This window comes from Apium graveolens, chromosome 8 (genome assembly GCF_009905375.1).
Source record: "Apium graveolens cultivar Ventura chromosome 8, ASM990537v1, whole genome shotgun sequence".
NCBI classification, from domain to species: domain Eukaryota; kingdom Viridiplantae; phylum Streptophyta; class Magnoliopsida; order Apiales; family Apiaceae; genus Apium; species Apium graveolens.
The window spans coordinates 30,159,138-30,184,229 of NC_133654.1; the positions used below are offsets into that span (position 1 = coordinate 30,159,138).

At 39.5% G+C, this 25,092-nt stretch overlaps 2 long non-coding RNA genes and 1 other non-coding gene across 5 annotated transcripts in view; 2 read left to right on the forward strand and 1 right to left on the reverse strand.

Annotated features, from left to right (window-relative positions):
• Window positions 1–6,540, forward strand: part of LOC141676611 (uncharacterized) — a 29,957-nt gene extending 23,417 nt beyond the window's left edge. For all 3 annotated transcript variants that reach the window (XR_012557091.1, XR_012557090.1, XR_012557092.1), the window contains 4 exons: window positions 5,622–5,726; window positions 5,820–5,937; window positions 6,026–6,103; window positions 6,451–6,540. This is a non-coding gene — a long non-coding RNA (uncharacterized LOC141676611). The remainder of the gene's footprint in view (window positions 1–5,621; window positions 5,727–5,819; window positions 5,938–6,025; window positions 6,104–6,450) is intronic.
• Window positions 6,541–8,659: 2,119 nt separating this feature from the next.
• On the reverse strand, window positions 8,660–8,766 carry LOC141681144 (small nucleolar RNA R71). Its single transcript, XR_012558586.1, has one exon. It is a non-coding gene; the product is annotated as a small nucleolar RNA R71 (small nucleolar RNA).
• Window positions 8,767–12,941: 4,175 nt separating this feature from the next.
• LOC141678762 (uncharacterized) lies at window positions 12,942–14,824 on the forward strand. Its single transcript, XR_012557901.1, has 4 exons — window positions 12,942–13,011; window positions 13,106–13,240; window positions 13,351–14,336; window positions 14,477–14,824. It is a non-coding gene; the product is annotated as an uncharacterized LOC141678762 (long non-coding RNA).
• Window positions 14,825–25,092: the final 10,268 nt, after the last annotated feature.

The window sequence follows — 25,092 nt, forward strand, 5'->3', positions numbered from 1 at the left end:
GGCCAGATGGGTCGCATGTCTGATTTTGTGAGCCTCTGGGCTGATTAGCTCGATTCCAGCTCCTGCTCCATCACCGTTAGATGCACCATCCACATATAGGCTCCACCATGGGGCACTATTTTGTCTTTCCAGTCCAACTTCTTCTGTGCTAGGTATAACAATAAGGGCTCCCGGCTCCACTTCTTGATGAGGGGGAAATTCTAGCACAAAATCGGCCAGGGCTTGGCCTTTGATCGCAGTCCTTGGCTTATAATCCACCTCGAATTGGCCGAGCTCAACCGTCCACTTCAACATTCGACCAGAAGATTCTGGTCTATGCATCACTTGTCTGAGGGGGTAGGAGGTTCGCACTTCTATCTTATGTGCCTGAAAATAGGGCCTGAGTTTTCGGGAGGCCAGAATCAGAGCATACGCTAGCTTTTCGAGGCTTGTGTATCGAGTCTCGGCATCGGCTAGCCTTTTACTCACATAATATACCGGGAGCTGGACACCATCCTCCTCTCGGACTAATACTGCACTTATTGCAAAGTCGGAGACGGCCAAGTATAGGATCAACGTTTCTCCTGCTTTTGGTTTGGACAACATGGGAGGGCTACTGAGATGCTTCTTTATGTTCTGAAAGGCTTCCTCACATTCTTCGGTCCACTTAAAGTTCCTCCCCACTCCATTGATTGCTTTGAAGAACTCTTGGCATTTATCGGAGGATTTTGAGACGAAGCGGTTTAAAGCAGCCACTCGTCCCGTTAAGCTTTGAACATCCTTCACCCGTCGAGGGGATCTCATCTCGAGTAGGGCTTGTATCTTGGCTGGGTTGGCCTCAATGCCTCTATGGTTGACAATAAATCCCAAAAACTTCCCCGATTCAACCCCAAACACGCATTTCTGGGGGTTGAGTTTCATTCTGTACTCCCTTAGTATCTGGAACATTTCTGCCAGGTGGCGGACATGATCCCTCGCTTCTTTCGATTTCACCAGCATGTCGTCTACATAGGCCTCCATAGTCTTCCCCAATTGATGTTTGAACATCTTATTCACCAGCCTCTGATAGGTTGCCCCCGCATTAAGGAGCCCAAAGGGCATCCCGATGTAACAGTAAAGGCCCCGATCAGTAATAAAGGAGGTGTGCTCCTGATCTGGCCCATACATAGGGATTTGGTTATATCCCGAATAAGCATCCATAAAACTAAGCAGCGCGTGCCCAGCCGTGGAATCAACCAGCTGGTCGATTCGAGGTAGAGGAAAGCTGTCCTTCGGGCAAGCTTTGTTCAGGTCGGTGAAGTCTACACATGTCCTCCACTTGCCATTGGGCTTCTTGACAAGCACATGGTTGGCCAGCCACACGGGGTAGAAGGCTTCTCTTACAAGTCCTGCCTCCATTAATCTATCCACTTCTTCTCTGAGGGCCTCTGCCCTCTCTCCACTAATCGGCCGTCTCTTTTGCCTAACCCCCTTCTTTTTTGGGTCCAAGTTGAGCCGGTGGCACATGACATTTGGGTCAATCCCTATCATATCGGAGTGTGACCATGCAAAGACATCCAAATTCTCCCTTAGGAAGCGGGCTAGATCCTCTCTCAAGTCAGGACCTAGGTTAGAGCCTATTCTGAGTACCTTGGAGGGATCATTTGAGTCTACCAAGATCGGCATTGTGTCCTCTGCGGCCCCGGCCCTCTCGACCATTGAGGGCATTCTCGGGTCTAGATCTGCTCGAGCCTCACTAGTTTTTTCCATTTCCGTGATTGCCAAACCTTCCGCATCCTTGAGCTCGGTTTGGTGAGCTTGGGTCGGGTTTATCAAGCGTTCAGAGGTCGCAGTTACAGTTCGAGTGATTCCGTCGGGTGGGTCCATAGTGATTGTCGTTTCTTTGTGCGCCCACTTCCCTCTCCTAAGTGTTGCAGTAATTTGTTCTGGGCTCTCTTCTTCATCACTTGCTTCCTCTACAATCCCCTCTTGTATCAACATGATGGGCTGAGATGCTTCCATTAGTAAGGCCCCTGGGCGTGGTTCCACATGAATTCCCATGTGCTCGAAGTAGTTCTCGGGCAACTCCTCAATTGAAATCAAATTACAAGTCTCGTGGCCCTTAGAACGTATTCTTTTCCTGCCCTCTGCCTCTTCCATGGGGATGTCGCACTCACCTGCTTCAGCTATCTCCCTTGAGGCATTTCTTGACTCGGCCGCTTTGAGTGCCTGGTTGTAGCAGACCCTGGATTCGTATTGACAGCTCTTCAAGATGCCTACCCCCGTGGGGGTTGGGAATTTTATCGTCATATGATGGATCGAGGTCACCATCCTCATTGCCCTCATAAGGGGTCTGCCTACTATAACATTGTAGGCACAAGGCTGGTCTACGACTGTAAACATAGCGATCTGGGTGGCCGCATGAGGCTCCTCTCCTATGGTCACCGGGAGCCGAATTGTCCCTTTCACTCCGATCGAGTCTCCCGTGAACCCGTACAGGTGCCCACCTGTTGAGGTTAATTCTCTATCCAATAATCCCAGTTTTTTGTAGGCATCATAAGTCAAAACATCAGCCGAGCTTCCGGTGTCCACCATTGCTCGGTGAACATTCACCATCCCAATCTTCATTTTTATGACTAGGGCATCGGTATGAGGGTAATGCACCCATTTTGCATCATTCTCTTTAAACACGATATCATCGACCTCCCTTTCAAAGAGCTCCGGGGGCCTTTGGCTTAGATGATTGACGTTGGTGAGCGGCTTGTCCTTTGCTTCCCGGGCATATCTGTCCATCGCCTTCCGGCTGTCTCCACCAATGTGAGACCCGCCTAGAATAATATGAATACTACCAGCCCGAGGGATCCTTTATTTGTCTTCTGGGGGTGGAGGAGGGACGGTATGATAATCCGTCCTGTGTCTTCGAACCTCCTTGACAAACCACTCCGTAAGCTTCCCTTGTCTAATCAAAGTCTCGATCTCATCCTTTAGTTGTCTACAATCAGCTGTATCGTGTCCGGTGGCCTCATGGTATGCACAATACTTCGAAGTGTCTCTTTTATTGTAGTCTGTGAGAGGAGTTGCCTTCCTGAATACCCCCTTCCCCACATATGTAGCATATATGTGGTCGATAGAGGCTACCAGAGGGGTGTGTGTCTGCCATTTGCTTGTATAAGGTCTTCCCGAATCTTTAGTGGTCTCTTTGCCACGGGCAGACTTTTTCGGGCTCGAACTACGCCGATATGTCTTCCTCCTTTCGTCAGGGCTTGAGGATCGGTCCCTCTTGTCTCGATAGCTTTCGCTGATTTTCAGCTCTCTCATCGATTTCTCTACCCTCTTGAAGGGTTCGGCTTGCTCATAGAACTCGGCCAAGGTCCTCGGCTCACTCGCTTGGAGGCTCTTCCAAAATTTCGATCCTTCTTTCAGCCCTGCTATCAAGAAATTTTTGATGGTCTCCTCACTGGCTCCTCTCACCTTGGGGACCTCGGCGTTGAACCGACGAAAGTATTCTGCCAAGGGCTCCCCCTCCCTTTGCTTGATGTTGGCTAACGTGGCCACAGGAGGCGAATAGTGGAGGGTCGACTGAAATTGTCTGACGAACAAGTCCTCTAATTGCCTCCACGTTCTTATGCTAGCCGGTCCCAACTTGGAGAACCATTGTTGGGCACTACCTCTGAGTGATGCCGCGAAGAGTCTGCAACGGGTCATCTCCGGCACCTGATAGACTTCCATCTCAGTGTTAAATTGAATAAGGTACTCCGCCGGGTCGGCTTCGCCGTTGAATAGAAGGTCGGGGTTGTGCCTAAACACCCGAGGTAGGGGGGATGATCGGATAGCAGCCGTAAATGGAGAGGGGGCAGCAGAAGCAGGGGGCCCTCTCTTCTCTTGCTCCATCTCATCTAAGATCCTTCTCAGGTCCCTTACTCTAACAACTTCTCCTTCTCTGTCACCTCCCGTATTACTCGAATGATGTGAGCCCTGAGGTCGTTCGCGGCGTCCCCCTCCTCCAGCTCGGTCCTGCGACTCCTCTTCACGATTGTATCTGTGTCTATGTCGCTCCTCCCTCCTGGGTGAGGTGTGTTGACGTCTTTCCGGAGGGGTCGTTGCCCGTTCCCTTTTCGAGCCTCTTTTATCCACGGGTTCTTTCTCTTCTCTCTCCTTCTTACAATTCTCCAATTTGAGCCTGAGGTCATGTTCGCTTAGTTTTCTACCCACTCGGTCTAGCACGCTAGTTGACCTTGCCTCAGATGAAGCTGGCTTCGGCCCCGATCTCGTAGAGATCTGGCTGCCCCGCTCATCATGGCCTCGGGGTATATCTTCCTTTTCGCGCGATGTTTCTTTCTTCTGTTTGGTCTCGGTTGCCACGTCATCAAAATCGTGGATCAGCTTCTTCTGAGGGCCTTTGCCCTTCCAGCTACGCTGTGAGACCTTGAGGCGGCGCGCCTTACGCTTGGCGTTTCGGACCGAGCTTCTTTCTACCTTTGACATTCGGGCGTTGATCTGATTCATCTGATCGGCCAGCCCTTCGAGATACGTCATCACAGCCTGCCCGTCCACGGTTGCAATTGGTGGAGGTGGCGCCTGATTCTCTGGGGGCGTGTGTTCGAAAGTAGGGTCCTTCTTGCCTCCGCTCCCTGGTGTCGTCGCTTGCTTGCTTTCTTTGGTCATCTTTCTCCCTAAGATGAACAACCCCCTCCTTCTAGCGCCAAATGTTATAGGGAGAATTTCGTATAACAATGTTGTGGAGGTTAATGGGCGGAACAAAGATCAAGGACAGTGTTTGAGGGCGGAGGAAGGTTGTTTGGTGGTGGCTGAGCTTGTATGTGGACTCCTTAAGAAAGAATAGGGTTTGTTATTCTCTATCAAGTGTCGACTCATCCCTCATACAAGTGCCTACGTACCCTATTTATAGGGATCAAGCCTTACGTAGTTCTTGGGGAACAAATCACGTAGGCTAGGGTTAGGACTCTTCAGCCCGTGCAGCCCAAGCCCACAATAAAGTCAGGCCTTCAGCCAATTAGTCACGTAAATCTCGATCGGCTCCACACGCTTCCTACAATCTCGCGGCATCTCCGCAATCCTTCCCGTGATCGTAGGAACAACCCGTGTCGACCCCGAAATCTACGAGCAACTCAGTCATCTATGAGTCACTTTCCATGTTGCACACAAAGTCTTTCGATGCGGCCCGGCCTGGTCACCTCGGCCCGCACCGCCTTCAAATAATAAATATAATGTTTCCTCTGTTTCTATAAGATGTGGGCTCATGAGCTCAGCCCGCGTATGGGCAGCTAAGCCCACCTCGCATGAAGGCACCTGAGCCCACCTCGCGTGGGCACAACCGAGCTTAGCTCGCATATGAGAGCCCAAATGACAAATATGAGCTCACCTTACATGTGTGAGCCCAGCTCGCATGTCCTCACTTGAGCCCAGCTCGCATGTTTGAGCCCAGCTCTCATGTCATGAGCCCAGCTCGCATGTAAACTCAGCTCGCATGTTACGAGCCCAGCCCGCATGTGAACCCAGCTCGCATGTTGCGAGCCCAGCCCGCATGTGCTGGCCCAAGTCATATAAATCTATGGTTCTAGCCCACACACAAGAGTCCAGCTATTTAGTGCACCCACAGGGACCTGTTTAGGGCCCATGGCCGAAAGCGGGCATAACATCAGGGTTCGACTGTTGTAACCGTGTCAATGCTCTTGATAAATTTTTACATAACAGGATGCTTACTTTGCAGTGCCATAATAAGGGAAAGGAGAATACTATTCCACATGGTTTTGTTTGTCATTCCTTATTTATTAATTATTCGATACATTACTGACCATTCCATATAATGAATGTGAATTTGTTTATGCTACATGTTCCAGGTCGCCATAGTGATCCTTGTAGTGCATTGTATGTTTCTGACAAAATTTGGATCATATTCATTCCACTGTTGGTTGCGATCTCACTACGTCAAACACCCCTCAATCATGTATTCAGATGGTACAGTCTGATCATATTGTCTAATGGCCACTTTTATTTAAAATACTCATATGCATTTTAACTTTGACATTGGAACACTTGACAATAGGTAATACAAGGACTCCGTTTTTACAAAAAAAAGAAACTTAGATCATTACAAGCAGCCATTGTCATTTCAGCACTCTGAGTAATGTTCTCATTCATGTTACAATTTATGTTTTTAAGTTATTACTTCATTGTAATCACTCTTTAAATTTAATAAATAACTAATTATTTACCCGGTGAATGTGTATTACTATTTTTATAGCACCTACGAAAGTTTCAAGATTTAAAGAAGGGGATGAGGTTATCAATCTAGAAACAACTTATCAAAATCGACTTTTTAATGATTGTGGTCCAAATAATAGTCACAAGAGGAGTGCTTTATCTAATATCTCCAATTTTAAGAGTGAAACATAATTACATTTTTTAATTTTGTGGAGACTCAATTGTTATTGATAAAGAAACTTGGTGTGTAATTTTGCATCAATGTAGTGAAACAGACGAGACCCGCTTCCAACTTATATGCCAATACCAGAGTGTCTACTCATCTGAGAGGAACCTCAAACAAAGTATTTGGTAAGCATTCTTCTTTATCTTTATAATGTTATTGTTGATCATTTATGACACTTTATTACTCTCCATAAACCTTTGAATTGATGCGTTTGTACTCAAGTTGTTAAGTGTTTTAACGTATTTTCGAGTGTTTTTGCATTTCAGGCATTATCCAGATAATCAGGTGAATTAGCATTGTTTTGGTGCTAATTTGGTGTCAAGGTGGTGTTGGAATAAAAGCTCGTTGAAAGCCGGCTCAAATCTGCAAGAAAAATGAAGAAGACAAGTTCTGGCAAAAGCCCAGCGCACCCGCGCTGATCAAGCGCGCGGCCGCGCCCAAAGTACAGAAAGCCAGCATGCCCGCGCTGATCAAGCGCGTGGCCACGCCGTGTCAGGATGGCAGAATCCTGTTTCTACTTGGTTTCTGAGAGAAAGAATTCTACACTGTATGGGGCTTCTATATAAGCAACTTTAGGTCATTTTTAATAATATATCAAGCCAGAGACATATCAAAGAGAGCCGTACGAAGACCGTTTAGCACGCTTCAACGAAGACGAAGAAGATCTTGTTTTAAGTTGTAACTTGGATGTTAGTTTTCTTACTTGTGAACCTTACTCTTGTTTCGTACTTGGTTTTATTTATTCATTATAAAGACTACATTTGTTATACCATGTTTTCATCGGAATCCACGTTGATGATGAGTCCGATCATGGGCTAATCGTTATCGTGGGATTCTAGCGGATTTATTTATGGATTTTTTTAGTTAATTGTTTGATGCCTTAGTATGTGGTGATTGTATGATATCCTAGTATTGGTTATAAGTATTCATCTTATGAGCGTCGCGAACTTATAAGATAGTGTGTTAATTCTTAATGAAGCGAAAGTGAATTTAAGGATTTAGAATTTGCCATGCTAGCATAGGTTCATGTTATTGTTATGCATGATTCGTGGGTAATTTTAACCATCTTACTTGCCCTATGTAATCAAGATAGATAACTTGTGCTTAAACCGTTATGTTGTCAAATTCTATAGACATATAGGGTCTCAATATAATCGGTGTCTATTTAGCTTCTATCTCTTTTGTGGATGTCTGGTAGTATGGTACTCGTGCAACGAAAGTTGGCGTTTATCAGTTTCGTGTTATATGATTAGTGTCATCACCATTGCATGCTAAGGTTAAGAACAATAAGGCTATTGAATGAAGTATTTAATGAAGTTAGAATTCCATGTTTGCCATATATATTAATTCAGTCAATCTTATTCTCGTAGTTATAATTGATAGTTTAATTCTTAGTTATAAACATCCTCAATTTGTTATCGTCTTAGCATTGAATAATAACCATATATTGTTGTTTAAGTGCGTAGATTAATTAGTTAACCAAAGTCAGTCTCTGTAGGAACGAACTAGAAAAGATTCTATACTACTTGTGAACTCGTATACTTGCGTGTATTATTAGCGCGTGTTTAGCGACTAACAAGGTTTTGGCATCGCAACCGGGGACTGCAGTGTTAATTTTTAGTTTATGTATTTTCCATCAGTGGTCGTTAAAGTTCATTGACTCGGACATTGTTACTTATTCATTTCCTTGCATTATTTCAGGTACTCTAGCGTGGGTGTATGCATACGCATTCCTGTACTCGTAAGAGAACACTGGATAAAGCCGAGGAAGAAGTGGTAGTAGTCCGTAAGGAAGTTTTTGAAGAAGAAAAGAAGGTAGAAGAAGAAGAAGAGAAAGTCGAGGAACCAGCTTTAGTAGAGATGGGTGATCAAGCAAAAAATCCTAAGGCTTTGATGGACTATTCTCAACCTAAGATCAATGACATTCAGTCAAGCATCATCAGACTAGCCATCAGGGCTAACACTTTTAAGATCAAGTCAAGCACGATTCTGATGATACAGAACTCAGTTCAGTTTGGGGGTTCTCCTACTGAAGACCCCAACATGCACATCAGGGATTTCATCGAGATCTGTGGCACTTTCAAGTTCAATGATGTGACTGAAGATGCTATCAACCTGCAACTCTTCCTGTTCTATTTGAGGGACAAAGCTAAGTGCTGGTTATATTCTCTACCAACAGGGTCTATCACCACTTGGGAAGGTCTTGCTCAAAAGTTTCTCACCAAATTCTTCCCTATGGCGAAGAGTGCTGCAATCAGGAATGCTCTTACTTAGTTTGCTCAGCAAACAGGAGAATCTCTGTGTGAGGCTTAGGATTGATATAAGGAGATGCTGAGGAAGTGCCCACACCGTGGCATGCCTGAATGGATGATTATCAATTACTTCTACAATGGATTGGGTGCTACTTCTAGACCCATGCTTGATGCAGCATCAGGAGGAGCCTTGTGGGCTAAGAGCTACGATGAAGCTTATGAACTTATTGAACTGATGGCTACTAATGAGTACCAGAATCCTTCTCAGAGACTGACTCAGGAAAAGGTAGCAGGAATTCTAGAGTTGGATGCAGCAACTGCTATAGCTGCCCAACTTAAGGCTTTGACGATGAAGGTGGACACTTTGGCTAATTATGAAGTTAATCAAATCACTAGTGTCTGTGAGCTTTGCGATGATGACCATGAGACTGATCAGTGCACAATTTCTAGTGAATCAGCTCAGTTCGTGAGTAACTTTCAGCGCTCACAGCAACCTGTGCCGGCCACTTATCATCCCAACAACCGCAATCATCTTAATTTCAGTTGAAGCAACACTCAGAATGCGGTTCAACAGGCTTATCAGCAGTATCCAACTAAGCAGTACAACCCCCCTGGTTTTTAGAAACCGCAATATGCACCAAGGCAACAACTCCAGCTGCAACAGGCTAATGAAAAATCTGAATTAGAGGAGTTGAAGCTTATATGGAAGAGTCAAGTTGTTTCCATTAAGACCTTGGAAAATCAAATTGGGAAAATTGCCAATGCCTTGCTTAATCGTCAGCCTGGTACACTACCTAGTGATACTGAAGTACAAGGAAAGAAGGAAACTAAGGAGCATGTAAAGGCAATCACCTTAAGGTCTGGAAAGGTTGCGAATCCCGAACAAACTCAAGTGTTGATTGACGAAGCTGAGGCTGATAAAGAAGTAGAGCAGCAGGAGGTAGAAGTGGAACCAAGGAAGACTACTGTTGAGCACACTCCTCCTGAGGGTAATACAGGGGAGAAATAGATCTATATCCTCCACCGCCCTTTCCTAAGCGGCTGTAGAAGAAAAAGCTGGACAAGCAATTTGAGAAGTTTTTGGAGATGTTCAAGAAACTTCATATCAACATAACTTTCACTGAGGCTCTTGAGCAGATGCCTAGTTATGCAAAGTTTATGAAAGGTATTCTCTCTCGGAAAGTAAAGCTAGATGATTTAGAGACTATCGCTCTCACGGAGGAATGCAGTGTTGTGCTACAACAGAAGTTGCCTCCGAAGCTTAAAGACCCAGGAAGTTTCACTATTCCGTGTACTATTGGAAAATTATCTTTTGACAAATGCTTATGTGACTTGGGAGCTAGCATCAATCTGATGCCTTTGTCAATCTTCAAGCAGTTAGACTTGCCTGATCCAAAACCGACTTATATGACCTTGTACTTGGCCGACCGTTCTATTACATATCCACGAGGTATTGTGGAGGATGTCTTGGTCAAGGTGGATAAACTCATCTTCCCTGCTGATTTCGTGATTCTTGATTTCGAGGAGGATAAGAAGATTCCCATAATCTTGGGAAGACCTTTCTTGGCAACTGGCCGAACCTTGATAGATGTGTAGAAGGGTGAGCTCACAATACGAGTGTTGGATCAGGATGTAACTTTTAATGTGTTCAATGCTATGAAATTTCCTACGAAAAATGAGGAGTGCTTAAAGATGGAATTGGTCGATTCTGTGGTTACTTCAGAACTTGATCAATTTCTAAGGTCTGATGCCTTAGAAAAAGCCTTGTTGGGGAATTCAGATAGTGAAGATGACGAAGGTGAAGAACAATTATAATATTTGAATGCTTCTCCCTGGAAAAGGAAGATTGATATGCCTTTTGAATCTCTTGGAATGGAGGAATTGAACAAAGCTCCTAAACGCCTCAAGCCATCTATTGAGGAAGCTCCCACTCTTGAGATTAAGCCTTTACCTGAGCATTTGAGGTATGCGTTTTTAGGTGATGCATCTACTCTGCCTGTTATTATTGTATCTGACCTTTCAGGTAGTGATGAGGAAAAGCTTCCGAGGATTCTAAGAGAGTTCAAATCGGCAATTGGCAGGACTATAGCAGATATCAAGGAAATCTGCCCTTCTTATTGCATGCATAAAATTCTGCTAGAGGAAGGTAGCAAGCCTACGGTCGAGCAGCAAAGACAACTTAATCCGATCATGAAGGAAGTAGTGAAGAAGAAAATTCTTAAGTGGCTAGATGCAGGTATCATCTATCCTATATCTGACAGTTCATGGGTAAACCCGGTTCAATGTGTGCCAAAGAAAGGTGGAATTATCCTATATCTGACAGTTCATGGGTAAACCCGGTTCAATGTGTGCCAAAGAAAGGTGGAATTACTGTGGTAGCAAATGAGAAGACGAGTTTCTTTTGGTCTGTATGGTGCGCCAGCCACATTTCAAAGATGCATCATGGCCATCTTTTCTGATATGATTTGCCAGAATGTGGAGGTGTTCATGGACGACTTCTCTGTGTTTGGCGATTCTTTTGATGAATGCTTGCAAAATCTTGGACACATTCTCAAGAGGTGTGTTGAGACCAATCTGGTTCTCAATTGGGAGAAATGTCACTTTATGGTGTGACAAGGCATTATTCTTGGGCACAAGGTTTCTAGTAAGGGACAAGGAGAGTCGTAAGAAGACCGTTTAGCACAATTCAACAAAGACGAAGAAGATCTTATTTTACTTGTGAATCTTTATTTTAAGTTGTAACTTGAATGCTAGTTTTCTTACTTGTGAACCTTACTCTTGTTTTGTACTTGGTTTTATATATTCGTTATAAAGACTGCATTTGTTATACCATGCTTTCATCGGAATACACGTTGATGATGAGTCCGATCATGGGCTAATCGTTATCGTGGGGTTCTAGCGGATTTATTTATGGATTTAGTTAGTTAATTATTTGATGCCTTAGTATGTGGTGATTGTATGATATCCTAGTATTGGTTGTGCGTATTCGTCTTATGAGCGTCGTGAACTTATAAGATAGCGTGTTAATTCTTAATTAAGCGAAAGTGAATTTAAGGATTTAGAACTTGCCATGCTAGCATAGGTTCATGTTATTGTTATGCATGATTCGTGGGTAATTTTAACCATCTTACTTTCCCAATGTAATCAAGATAGATAACTTGTGCTTAAACCGTTACATTGTCAAATTCTATAGACATATAGGGTCTCAATATAATTGGTGTCTATTCAGCTTCTATCTCTTTTGTGGATGTCTGGTAGTATGGTGCTCGTGCAACGAAAGTTGGTGTTTATCACTTTCGTGTTATCTGAATAATGTCATCACCATTGTATGCTAAGGTTAAGAATTATAAGGCTATTGAATGAAATATTTAATGAAGTTAGAATTCCATGTTTGTCATATATATTAATTCAGTCAATCTTATTCTTCTAGTTATAATTGATAGTTTAATTCTTAGTTATAAACATCCTCAATTTGTTATCGTCTTAGCATTGAATAATAACCATACATTGTTGTTTAAGTGTGTAGATTAATTAGTTAACCAAAGTTAGTCTCTGTGGGAACGAACTAGAAAATATTCTATACTACTTGCGAACTCATATACTTGTGTATATTATTAGTGCGTGTTTAGCGACTAACAGTTATGACCACATATGTCATGTATGTTAAAAAAATAAATTGTTGATGTTATTTTTCCAAGGAAGCGGAAAGAGATTCAAAGGTCCATCTATGGAACATATATTGTGGGATAATCAAGCTAACAGATATAAAGATACCATATTTCACCATATATCTTCCTCTATTAATTTATAAGTGTCAACTCAGCTTTACTGCAAATGGTCTGAGATTTCAATATTTTCAGAAAGCATGAGAGTAAAAAACAAAGCATCAGGTGATGTGCAGAATAATAAAAAAACTGAAGGCGTTGTAAACATAATGGATAGCTTCAACAAAGCTGATGACTCGATGCAATTCGAGGAAGAAATTATTAATGAAAGTAATTTATCTCATTTCACATTGCTAAACGCCTATTTTAGATTATAAATTTCGGTTATAGCTCCATCACGATCTTAACCAATTATGTTATTTTGTGTATATTGTTTGAACGCAGTGAACCGGATGACACCGCTTCAAATTCAATTGCTAATATAAGGGTAACTACTCAATTGAAAGGAACCTCAAACAAATCCTCTTGGTAAACAGCCTTCTTTACCTTTATAATGTTAGCAGTGCATATGTCATACATGTCAATATTATAGTTTTTGATTTTATTATTTCATGAAGCGGAAAGAGAATCAGAGGTCCATCTATGAAACACATACTACGGGATAATCTAGCTAACAGACATAAAGGTACCATATGATACCATGAATCTTCTTTTGTTAATTTAATTATAAGTGCTAACTCAGCTCTACTGCAAATGCTCTGAGATTTCGTGTTTTTCAGAAAGTATGACAGTCAATAATAAAGTATCCCGTGATGTGCTGAAAAATAATAAAACTTCAGACGGTGAAAACTTAATAGATAGCTTCAATGAAACAGACGTCTCAATGCATTTTGAGGAAGAAATCATTGATGAAAGTAATTTATCTCATTTAACATTGCTAAACACTGCTTTTAGCTTATAAATTTCGGCTGTAATTTCATCATAATCTTAACTAATTATGTTATTTATTGTATTTTTATTTCAGCTTTGAATGATGGCTTTACGATAAACATTGATTTATGGGAAGGTTACATGATTAGTCTAGGAGGACCTACATCTATTTGCCAGAATTGCAATGCTATTATGTGGAAAATGGAACAGAATAACAAAACTTGCAAGCATGGCAAACCTACATTTTCTTTATGTAGCATGAATGGGATGGTCCATATTCCGTTTGAGAAACCATCACCTGAACCTCTTTTGAGTCTTCTCGGCAACAGCCCGCGTTCCAATCATTTCAAGGAAAATATATGTGTATATAATTCTATGTTTGCCATGTGTTCTAGTGGCAGAAAAACCGATCATCTTATAAACAATGGAGGTGCTCCTTATTGTTTCAAAGTAAGGGGACAAAATCTTCACTTAATAGGTAGCATGCTTCCATAAAATGGTGATTCCCCCAAATTTTGTCAGCTATGTATATATATGACACGGACAATGAAATTGAGAATTGAATGAACATCGTTGAAAATGCTAGAGACAATGTTGATCAGGGTATTGTGGAAGATTTGTCCCGCATGCTATATCGTCATAATTAATTGGCTGGTTATTTCCTTCAAGCTCAATAACGGTTACAACAAAATGATCAAGAAGAGTTCAAACTGGTATTGTTATCTTCTTATTCTCAAAGTGGTCGTCCTAATATTGTTGGACCAACCGATGAGGTTGGAGGCCTCATCGTGATCAAAGATGCAGACAATATGGGACATAAAGATACTTTTGTGCAATATAGACAAGGAAGACTTCTTAAAATAGTATGGGAAATTAATACATTCTTCATGTAATTTCAATATCCTTTGTTATTTCCTCATGCCGAAGATGGTTTTCACATAGAAATGTCTTTGAAAAAAGTCGGTAAGCGTGTGATAAAATATCCTAATGAAGAAGAAGAATCATTTGAAAGGAGGCACAGGGAATTTGTAACCATAAAAGAATACTATTGTTTCAAGTTAATGATACGTCTGTGTGAAGGTATATCTTTAAAGAATAATCATACTTATTATAATTATATTTTTAAGTTCTCCTTTCACGTGTTAGTGGTGTACCACTTTGATTTCACATGTTCTAGCCTATTGCAAAATGCTAATCAAACTATATTTTATTCCTTATAGGGCTTACCCTTCATCTTGGTGGTCGTCTTTGACAGCAATACGTTGTAGATGCTTTTTGTGCCATTGAATAATATTGTCTCGATTGGATAAGTACACATCAACAATACGTTCTGAACTATATCATTCAGTACGTGATGCCCTACGTAAAGGTGATCATGACCCAGGATTTATTGGCAAAGTTGTTGTGTTGCCTGCTTCTTTCGTTGGATCGCAACGATGTATGTCTCAGTATTTTACGGATGCCCTTGCATTATGTAGAGTCATTGGACATCCTTCATTATTTCTTACCATGACGTGCAATACCAAATGACATGAGATCTAAGAAATAATGAAAATGTTACTAGGTGTTGACGCGTGTAATTTCATGATGCATGGTCCGTGTGGTTCTAATTCAACATAGTCTCCCTGTATGGTTCAAAGAGAAATGTATGCGGAACTTTCTTAAAAGGTTAAAATATGAACATTTGAACTATCATTGTGGCGCCCTCCAAACCCGGGTCAGAAGTTTGGGGTCCACAACACATTCAAAATATCTAAACCTGTACATAAAATATTAATTGCAATGACCCTGATTCACATAACCACGGATCACAACAGGTTAAAGTATGAAAACAAGCCACAATCATAACCTTTATTACAACGTACCAAATCCCAACTAATTTAACTTACAATTGATAATAAAATCATTCTTACAGTCTGACTATCTTTCTATCGCATGAAGCTTCTGCTAGCTCGATTCAACTCAACTGGAACCTTAGCCCGCACTTTGGACTGAGGAACTTCACTATCGTCCATATTCTTTTCAACTGTAAAATATATAAAAGAATTGCAGGGGTGAACTAACTAGCTCAGCAAGTCATAATAGTGATAACTGAGGTTAAACAATGATCAAATGAGATGATTCAAAGGAATCAAGTTTCTTTTTAACTCATCATTAGAATTGGATATTCATTTTAAGTTTTTTTTTAAAACAATCAAGGTTAGGCTGCTGATCAGTCACGCACTAACCCCGAGCAAGCACACAACACTACTCTGATTACTGGATCCAAGGCACACATTGGCCTAACTTGACCATTGGTATGGTCTGACCACGAATCTGGTCCACATATATAAAAACTATTCAATCCTAAAGCAGTTCAATATGATAACAATATGATTCAATAACACAAGATCATAATCGATGATGTTAAACATTTGCATAAAAACGTAAGAAAACTCATGGATATCTCAAGGGTATATCAGGGTATGTATAAGAAACGGTTTTCAGTTTGCACCAGGGTCAGGTATCAAATCAGTAATGATTTTTCAGGATATGGTTCTTTGATGTTACTAAGAATGATTGAAGTATAAAAGTTTCTGTATTTTCAAACCATTTTCTTCTGGTGTTTGGTGTTTGGTAGTTAAACATTTGGGAAATAGTAGCATATTTGTGTGGTTTAGTGTCTGAGGATCAACAAAGGATGGTTTATAAAGAACAAGGCTTACGGCTCAAGATCAAGAAAAAAATCAGGAATTCAAGGGTAAATAGTTTAATGCACTTGCAATGTAAACAAGAGTTATTATGGATGAGAGCGACATTTTATGAAACAGTTCGAAAATAATTGCGATATGTCTTGAGGAAAAGTTTGGAAGTACTTGCCTTACAAGGCTTTACAACTACTACTGATCAATTCTGGGCCAACTATGCCGTTTAGGCTTTTACGTCCAACCACTAGATCCCATTGGATTCGACTTCGACACTCAGGTCTTTCTGTTGAAACTCTACTGAGCTCGTCGACTGACCACTATGTTAACTTTAGTTCATCGTCCACTTTCAGGTTCCCGACTATAACCTACAGGGTCGAAATACCCTATGTTAGACGTCTAGGTATGCTTGACATATCCTCGATACTAATTCTTACCCAACGATATTCAAATCTGACTCATAATTATGAATATTGTAATAATATACGCAACAAATAGGGTTCACATCTTAAAGATTGGTTTGGTGTTCGTTTTTAGAAAATACATATACTCTTTATTTTATGAAATCAGGGTTATCGATTAGGCGAAATATTTCATCACATCATGTAAAAAAATTCGTATAAACACATACACATACATATATATAGTCACTCGACGTCCCGATAATCATCGGATACGTTCCCTTATTTACGTAATTTAGTTTCCCGGAAATCGGGCAGCGCCTCCTTTATTTATTGGGCTACCCGTCGAACACAATATCGACGTCAAATCAATTCACAACAACTATAATGACAATCCAAATCACAATCCAATTGCACGAATCCCAATCACCGATATTATTTAACTATTACTCTTATTCGCATTTTATATTTTTATTCGTACTAGGACTCAGAATAAATTCATCACCGTCCACCGTCGGCTCGCCGAGGCTCATCGCCAACGGTGGTAAAATTTACGGGTACCCGATTAATTCTGGGTTTCCAACGTAGATTCTACCGATTAAATTAATAATAATTCCTATATGATCTTATTATTTATTTCACAAAGGCCGTCAAAATTCGATCCTGCAAAACATAAGAATTCAACTTAACATAATAACGAACCGAGAACCCCACACGTTCCTTTCAACAACAAGATTACAGAGACAATACAGCAGCCGAATATATACCCACATCAACGCGCGGCACAAGCAGATGCTTGCACACACACACACACACACACACACAGTCACGCTTGCACATGTATACACACACAAAACACACACTTAAGCACATATAGATACACAGGATATACATACATATAAAACGGAAATGGTAGGAACAGCAATGGCCGGAAAAGCGGCGATGTGAGCCGGGAAACAAGAGTCCGGCGACGGAAATCACCACGAACAGGAAAGGGAAAAGGGGAAAGATGATTGAAAGAAAGAAAATAGAGGATGAAATGAAGATTAGACGAATAACCGAGAGGGAGAGATCGAAGGAGATTGAGAGAGTCGAGAGATGTAGAGAGATTGATGTTGTTGAATAAATAGGGGTGGGTTAATTGATTGTTATTTCTTTTTCCTTTTAACTAACACGTGTAACAACCAAAAACGCAACCCACTCCTAGACTGTCACGTGTTAAAACAGATACAAATGAATTTTGAGGCCCGGTTTATCTACGAATCCAGTAATTAACGAACCGGGTCGAAATTTAAACAAATTCAGAAAATTAAAAAAATAGTCTTAAAATGTTACAAAAATCCCGAAGTTTATAAAAACATTATTTTTGTAATTTTAAAATAAATTTTGAAACACAATTTATACCCGCTTTTATCAATTAAACGAATCAACGTGCAGGTGAAATTAATCCCAAAAATTTCCAAAATAATTTTAAAATTCTCGAAATATTCCCAACTTAAATAAATATGAGTTTCATAATTTTTGAGGAATTTTGGAATTAAATACAGATTTTACAAGTAAATATAATCAGAAAATCACACAGGGTTAAATAATTAATTAAATATTGATTTCTAAATTTTATAAAATCCCAAAAATAAATATTGTAATTGTAAAATCATAAAAACAATTTTAGAGACATTCTAAATATTTATGCAAATAAATTTGCAATAAATTCACTTTTAAAAGTGCAAATAATTCAATATACTCAATAATTAACTACACGAACCACCTTGTACACCATAAATCACACATAAATAATAATAAAACAACATCGAGCTGACAAAAACTATACACATACTTTATTTATTTAACACTTTCACAATTACATATTTAAATTATTTTAAAAAAATACACGGGCCGTTATATCCTTCCCCCCTTAAAAAGATTATGTCCTCAATATCTGGTCTAATTACACAAGTGAGGATATTTGTCAAGCATATCTGACTCTAGTTTCCAAGTAGATTCTTCTACTTGAGGATTCAAACATACTCACTATAGATATATGTTCATTTGCAAGGACTTGCCTTTAACGATCAAGAGTTTAGATCGATCACTATATACAGAATAAATTTGGACAAGAGCCTCTTTGGCTCCTAATTCATTACTTAATTTGAATCAAATACTTATCATCTTAACCCTGACACACAGGCTACATCATATGTATATACTGTTGTAACGGTAATATCAACTCATAAACAACTCTATCTATATTTATCCATACCTTTGAATGGTTCACTAATTTAGGACTTAACCTGTCCCTTCTTCTCAAACTCATCCATCCTCTTTCAAGGTGAAACTTGTACTGACACTACTGGTCCTATTTCTATACTCATATGTTCTCTCGATACCATTTCGCCTTCTTTCTTTGTTTACTCCGAGCTGATGCAATCAATATCACTACATTCTTGGTGTGCCAATTTAACTTAGAATTTGACAACTTTCTTTCTCCCACTTTATCTTAATAAAAATGGGAACCTATACTCGCGTCCATATGAAGCTTGATACATGGGCATTCCAAAGCTGACATTGCTGATACATGATCGTTCCAGTGTTTCCTTAAAACTCCACCTTTTAACATATTTTACCTTTCCTGAATCACTTTCGTACTTTGACTCTCTATTCAAGGATGATAGGCGGTACTCGTTTTCAACTTGGTTTCCAAACATTTAAACATCTCTTACTCTTTCCAATTCGTTTACTAACTCCTCGGTGGTCTTATTTACATCCAATCCTTTCTGTCGACATAAGACATCTGTTACCATACAGCTTTGTTTAGGTAGTCGTTAATAGATTAATTCATAATCTTTTGTTAACCTCGGTTAAAATTTTAGTCTTGAAGACTTAACGTATAGTTGCTTTCCTTCTGATCTTCGGAGAAAATCTTTGGGCATTCCATGCAGGCTTTCTTATTCTTTGAGTAACTGAGGATGTTATCAATAAATTCAATTTGCTTACCCAAGTACTCCTTATACACCACGTTCCTTAATTCCTTGTAGCCACCTGATACACTTGTCATTTCACATAATATCATCAAAGCTTGCTATGCTCTTAACTCACTTCAATCGTAATTTCTGATATGTTCTCAGGTCGGATCTTAAGTTAATCCCCGAGATCTAACACACTTCTTGGATTAGGTTTCATAGGCAATCCATTCTTTATAGAGTCTCACTTCTCCATATTCGTTGTTTTGTTAAACTCCCGATAATCAGTACATATTCTTATAATTCCATTCCTTTTCTCCATGAACATTACTGGTACCTTTCACGATTCACTTCTTGTAAAACCATTCCCTGGGTCTGCCTTATCCATTAGGCCTTCAATAGTTCACCTTAATTCTTTGACGTGTCCACCACTTTCTAATCCATTTTGAAATACCCTTCTTATACCTGGTTATCGTTGTTTTTATTTTATTTGCATATATTTTGGCATCACTTCAGTAGAGTATATACTTTATACTATGAATTCCCTGTGGCATCTCATTTCCCAATTCTCTTACTTGTAACTTCCAAGTGCTGGAAGAGAACCTGGGGATATCGTGATCGTTCTCCTGGACGTATAAATTTCCTCTCACTACTGCTAACATCGTGATCCATTATCTTCTCTCGATATCTCCTTATCCTTCCCTTAACAACTTTGATTGAAAGGTCATATTATCCGTCCTTGCTCTTTTTGGATTATAAATTCTGACTTCCAATTCCAACTTTTAAAATTCCATAGATAATTCTTTCGGTATAGTCTCTATGTCCGTTATTGCTTTCCTCTATCTTTGCTTTTCCTCGTGAATATATATTTCAACCTCTTATAGCCCATATAGATCTTACACCTTTCTCCATACATATCATGTTTCCCAAATCTTTCTAAACGAATATTATTACTGTTAATTCCCAAATTATGGGTAGGATACTTCTGCTCATAAGGTTTCGGTTGTCTGGATGCATATACAATAACTCTATTGTGCTGCATCACACACATCCTATTCCCTAATGAGAAGCATCACTATCAACTACCAAACCTCCTTGATACTTTTAAATTGATAAAACAGGTGCTGAAACCATTCTTTCATTTAACTCCACAAAACTTTCCCTTCATCCTTCTCCACTTCACAAAACTTCTTGCTTTTCCTGGTTAGCTTCGTCCAAGATATTGCAACTTTCACGAAATCCTGCACCAATTTCCAATAGTAACCGACCCATGATAAAACTTCTTACTTTTGTTGGTGTCTCTGGTCTCTTTTCATTCATAGTAATTTTAACTTCTGCTGAATCTCTTTTAATCTTCTCTACATTGACTATCTATGCTAAGAACTATATTTCATACATCTTCTTTCTTCTCCAACTTCCCAGTCATCATAAACGCTTTGCATGGTCCTCCATTAACTTTAAGTATCACAACTATAGCTTACTCGGATATTTCTTAAAGGTATTGTCCATCCAGTTCAAATATTGCTGGTATATTGGTTAATATAGATGACAATATGAGAACAGTACTTAGTTCTGAAAATTATCCTTGATACAACCATAGGTTTAGTCTTCAATTGGTGAAATATCAAATCTTAAATCAGTCTTATAAATGTACTTTGCTTCCTTCGTTTGATCAAGCAAATCATTGGGTCAAGGTAACAGATACTTGTTCTTGATAGTAAACTTATTGAGCTCTTGCTAGTCGACGCATAATCACATACTTCCATCTTTCTTATTAACATTTAATATCGGTGCACCTTATGGGGTACCCTAGGTCTAATCGCTTATTCTTCTAGCATTTCTTACATTCACTTTGCTAACTTCTTCACTTTAACTGGCGCCATTCTGTGCGGGGCCTTGGACACTGGCTTCATTTCAGGTGCCAAATCAGTCACGAACTCAATTTCTATATCTGAAGGAAACGTTGGTAACTCATCCAAAAACATATCTTGAAACTCCTTAATTACTATAAAATCTTCATACTTTGTTTGCTTCCGATTTTTTTTTTCATAATCACCATAATGCTCATATCTTGATCACCGTAATCATTATTAACAAATTCATTACCTTCTTTCATCTTCTGAACCTCCTCACCTTCCCATTTGGCATTCTCAGAATTATCTTTTCGTCATGACGGTCTGTCTGGACATCACACTTTAGTAGTCAACCCATTCCTTAGAACAATATCAAATCTTCTTATCTTTCAGGATACCGATTCTGTACAACTTATTGCAAGGAATCTCAATTTCAGCATTGGTATTTACTTATTTAAAAATTACACGTTCTTGACTTGCTAATCCTTTAATCACAATCTTGTCAACAAAACTTTGAGATAAATAATTAAGTGTCTCTCGCATCTTTTAATCTTTTAATGCATAAGGTATTCACCCTAATCATCCATGTCATCACGTACGTATTCTGAATAACATATTTCATAAGAAAATCGCATATTCTTGTTCTCGAAAACGCATTCCTTATTGGAGTAGATTTCCTTGACTCTTAGTGGATCCTTCACTGGGCTAGTGATTTGCAATCCTCGTCATGTGCCCGTGTTTCCTTTCCATGCATAAGAGGTAGATGGAACTTCATCCGCTTGGCTCAGGATACGTTGATTTCTACTTGAAAAGCTCTTGCAAAGAACAACAGTACAATGAAATGACTAGAAGGATTCAAAATTCACAGAAATTAGGGTTGAAAAGAAAGAAGAAGTAAGGATTTGAATATGAATGAGACAACCACATTGGTACTTAAGATGGTCAGTCTTTCGTACCATATGGCACACAGCACATGATTAGGTGGCGTCCCACCCGACTCTTCGTCATTCTGACAAAGTGTATCACCATAACACTGTTTGTCCCAATCAGAAAGCAAAACTTGAGGGAAGCAAATAAATTTAAAAGGAATGGAATATCTTTCTTTTTGATATCATCATAAGGAATTAAGAAAAGAAGTTTATACATTTTTAGGAATTGAATAGGAATATATGCTGTAATATTGAAGGCAAAAACGATACCATTGGTCACCATCCACATTTCATTTGTATTCATTCTTTCGAGTTCGTTCAATCATATCCCAATTATGTTATATAACCACTTTAGAAAGTCCGCTGAAATGTCGTTGCAAACCAAGCATTATAATGAATTCTTACTTGCTAAGCTTCGCATCTTTAACATCGCACTTACACGTATAATATCTTAACAATTCGATCATAACGGCGTTCCTATCAGGTAATTTCGAGATTCCTCTTTTAATTTAGAATAACCACGTACCATTCGATATAACGATCTTTTTGCTAATAATATTCTGCTTTTAGAGAGGTCTGGAAATCTTTCCAATCTTCTTCGATCACGACCCGACTTCTGTTAAATCAATGAGTTCTTCGAACTCTGATAGTCCTAGTAATTGAATGTATAGTTACTCCGTATGCTGATTCTGTTGTAAATTTTATCGAACAATACTTGCACTTTACTGTTAGGAATAAACAACTTCTTCATAATCATAGGTTACTTCGTTCTCGATATTAGTAATACTAAGTCTGAAACAGCATCCTTCCAGGTAATCCGGGCTTTCTAACAAACAAGAAACTCAAATAGTAACTTAACAACCAATATTAAAAAATCATTTTATTCAAAAAGGCTTTTAGAAATTTGTAAAGGAAAATCTTTTTCGAAAACTTATTTAAAAGTTTGGAAAATCACAAACCTGGTTGTCCTTACTATATGAGTTGGTTGTTGTCCTTCCAACCTATAGCAAGATACCATATTAAAGAAATAATTACATAAAAATTCATTCACTCCAATCTACCCTTTCTCCTTCATCGGGTCCATTTGCCTTCCTTAATCGACAACACTTCAATTGTCGTTGCATGATATCTTATTCGTAGCTTTATGCCAAAGCTTCCATACTGGTAATACTCCCGACATTACCGTTGCAATAGTTAAGTAAAACAGGCTATCCAATAGTCAATAAGTCTATTTCATAGAACAAAGTTTGCTCGTATCACATCACATTACTACTTTACATATCGCATTTATCATATCATCATCATTTAATTTTACAAAAATCCCAGGTTTATACTTTTCTCTCTTACTCTTTCAAAATTCATCTAGTTCATCCCATACTTATTCACGGGTGGCTTAGTCACTAAGGGCTTCTTTTAACCCGATAACATCTATCCTCTGAAACACTTAAATCTCCTCTCTAAACTTTGTCTCACCTCTATTTATAACTCAAGCGCTCACCATTTACTGTAGCTCTCGAATCCATCCTCGTAGATACAATCGCTTCATAGGACAAGTTCTAAACTGGGGGTATGGAACAGGATGTAGGGTAAACTAAAAAGATACACTCACAGCCGAATGTCCAATGAAACAAGAATAAACAGATAGAAGTTCTTGAATAGGTAATCTCGCATCAAGAGGTGGAAAATTAGTGTAGAATAGCTTGAAGAAGTGCAATCGTTATACTAGAAGGTAGTACCATTAATGCTGGTGAAGGAACAAGGTGCAAATCCAATATGGGAGAAGGTGACGATCCTCGAACGGAAAGCTCCAAATGATCCAATAACACCGGGGAATCAAGATCTGCCATTTCCGTTGTCTGGAAATCACGTCGCAAGCTGAGAATTCCGAATCGCAATACGAATTGTGCCGGAGACCTACTATACCATCGCACTCAACCTCACAATGTCTTATCTTTCTATTTCCTATTCCTAATCCTAACCCTCTACCCAATCCCGATAATCTAGGCTTGTTCAGTGACTTATAACCTGTAGCTCTGATACCAACCTGTGGCGCCCTCCAAACCCGGGTCAGAAGTTTGGGGTCCACAACACATTCACAATATCTAAACCTGTACATAAAATATTAAATGCAATGACCCTGATTCACATAACCACGGATCACAACAGGTTAAAGTATGAAAATAAGCCACAATCATAACCTTTATTACAACGTACCAAATCCCAACTAATTTAACTTACAATTGATAATAAAATCATTCTTACAGTCTGACTATCTTTCTACCGCATGAAGCTTCTGCTAGCTCGATTCAACTCAACTGGAACCTTAGCCCGCACTTTGGACTGAGGAACTTCACTATCGTCCATATTTTTTTTAACTGTAAAATATATTAAAGAATTGCATGGGTGAGCTAACTAGCTCAGCAAGTCATAATAGTGATAACTGAGGTTAAACAATGATCAAATGAGATGATTCAAAGGAATCAAGTTTCTTTTTAACTCATCATTAGAATTGGATATTCATTTTAAGTTTTTTTTAAAAAATAATCAAGGTTAGGCTGTTGATCAGTCACGCACTAACCCCGAGCAAGCACACAGCACTGCTCTGATTACTGGATCCAAGGCACACATTGGCCTAACTTGACCATTGGTATGGTCTGACCACGAATCTGGTCCACATATATAAAAACTATCCAATCCTAAAGCAGTTCAATATGATAACAATATGATTCAATAACACAAGAGCATAATCGATGATGTTAAACATTTGCATAAAAATGTAAGAAAACTCATGGATATCTCAAGGGTATATCAGGGTATGTATAAGAAACGGTTTTCAGTTTGCACCAGGGTCAGGTATCAAACCAGTAATGATTTTTCAGGATATGGTTCTTTGATGTTACTAAGAATGATTGGAGTATAAAAGTTTCTGTGTTTTTAAACCATTTTCTTCTGGTGTTTGGTGTTTGGTAGTTAAACATTTGGGAAATAGTATCATATTTGTGTGGTTTA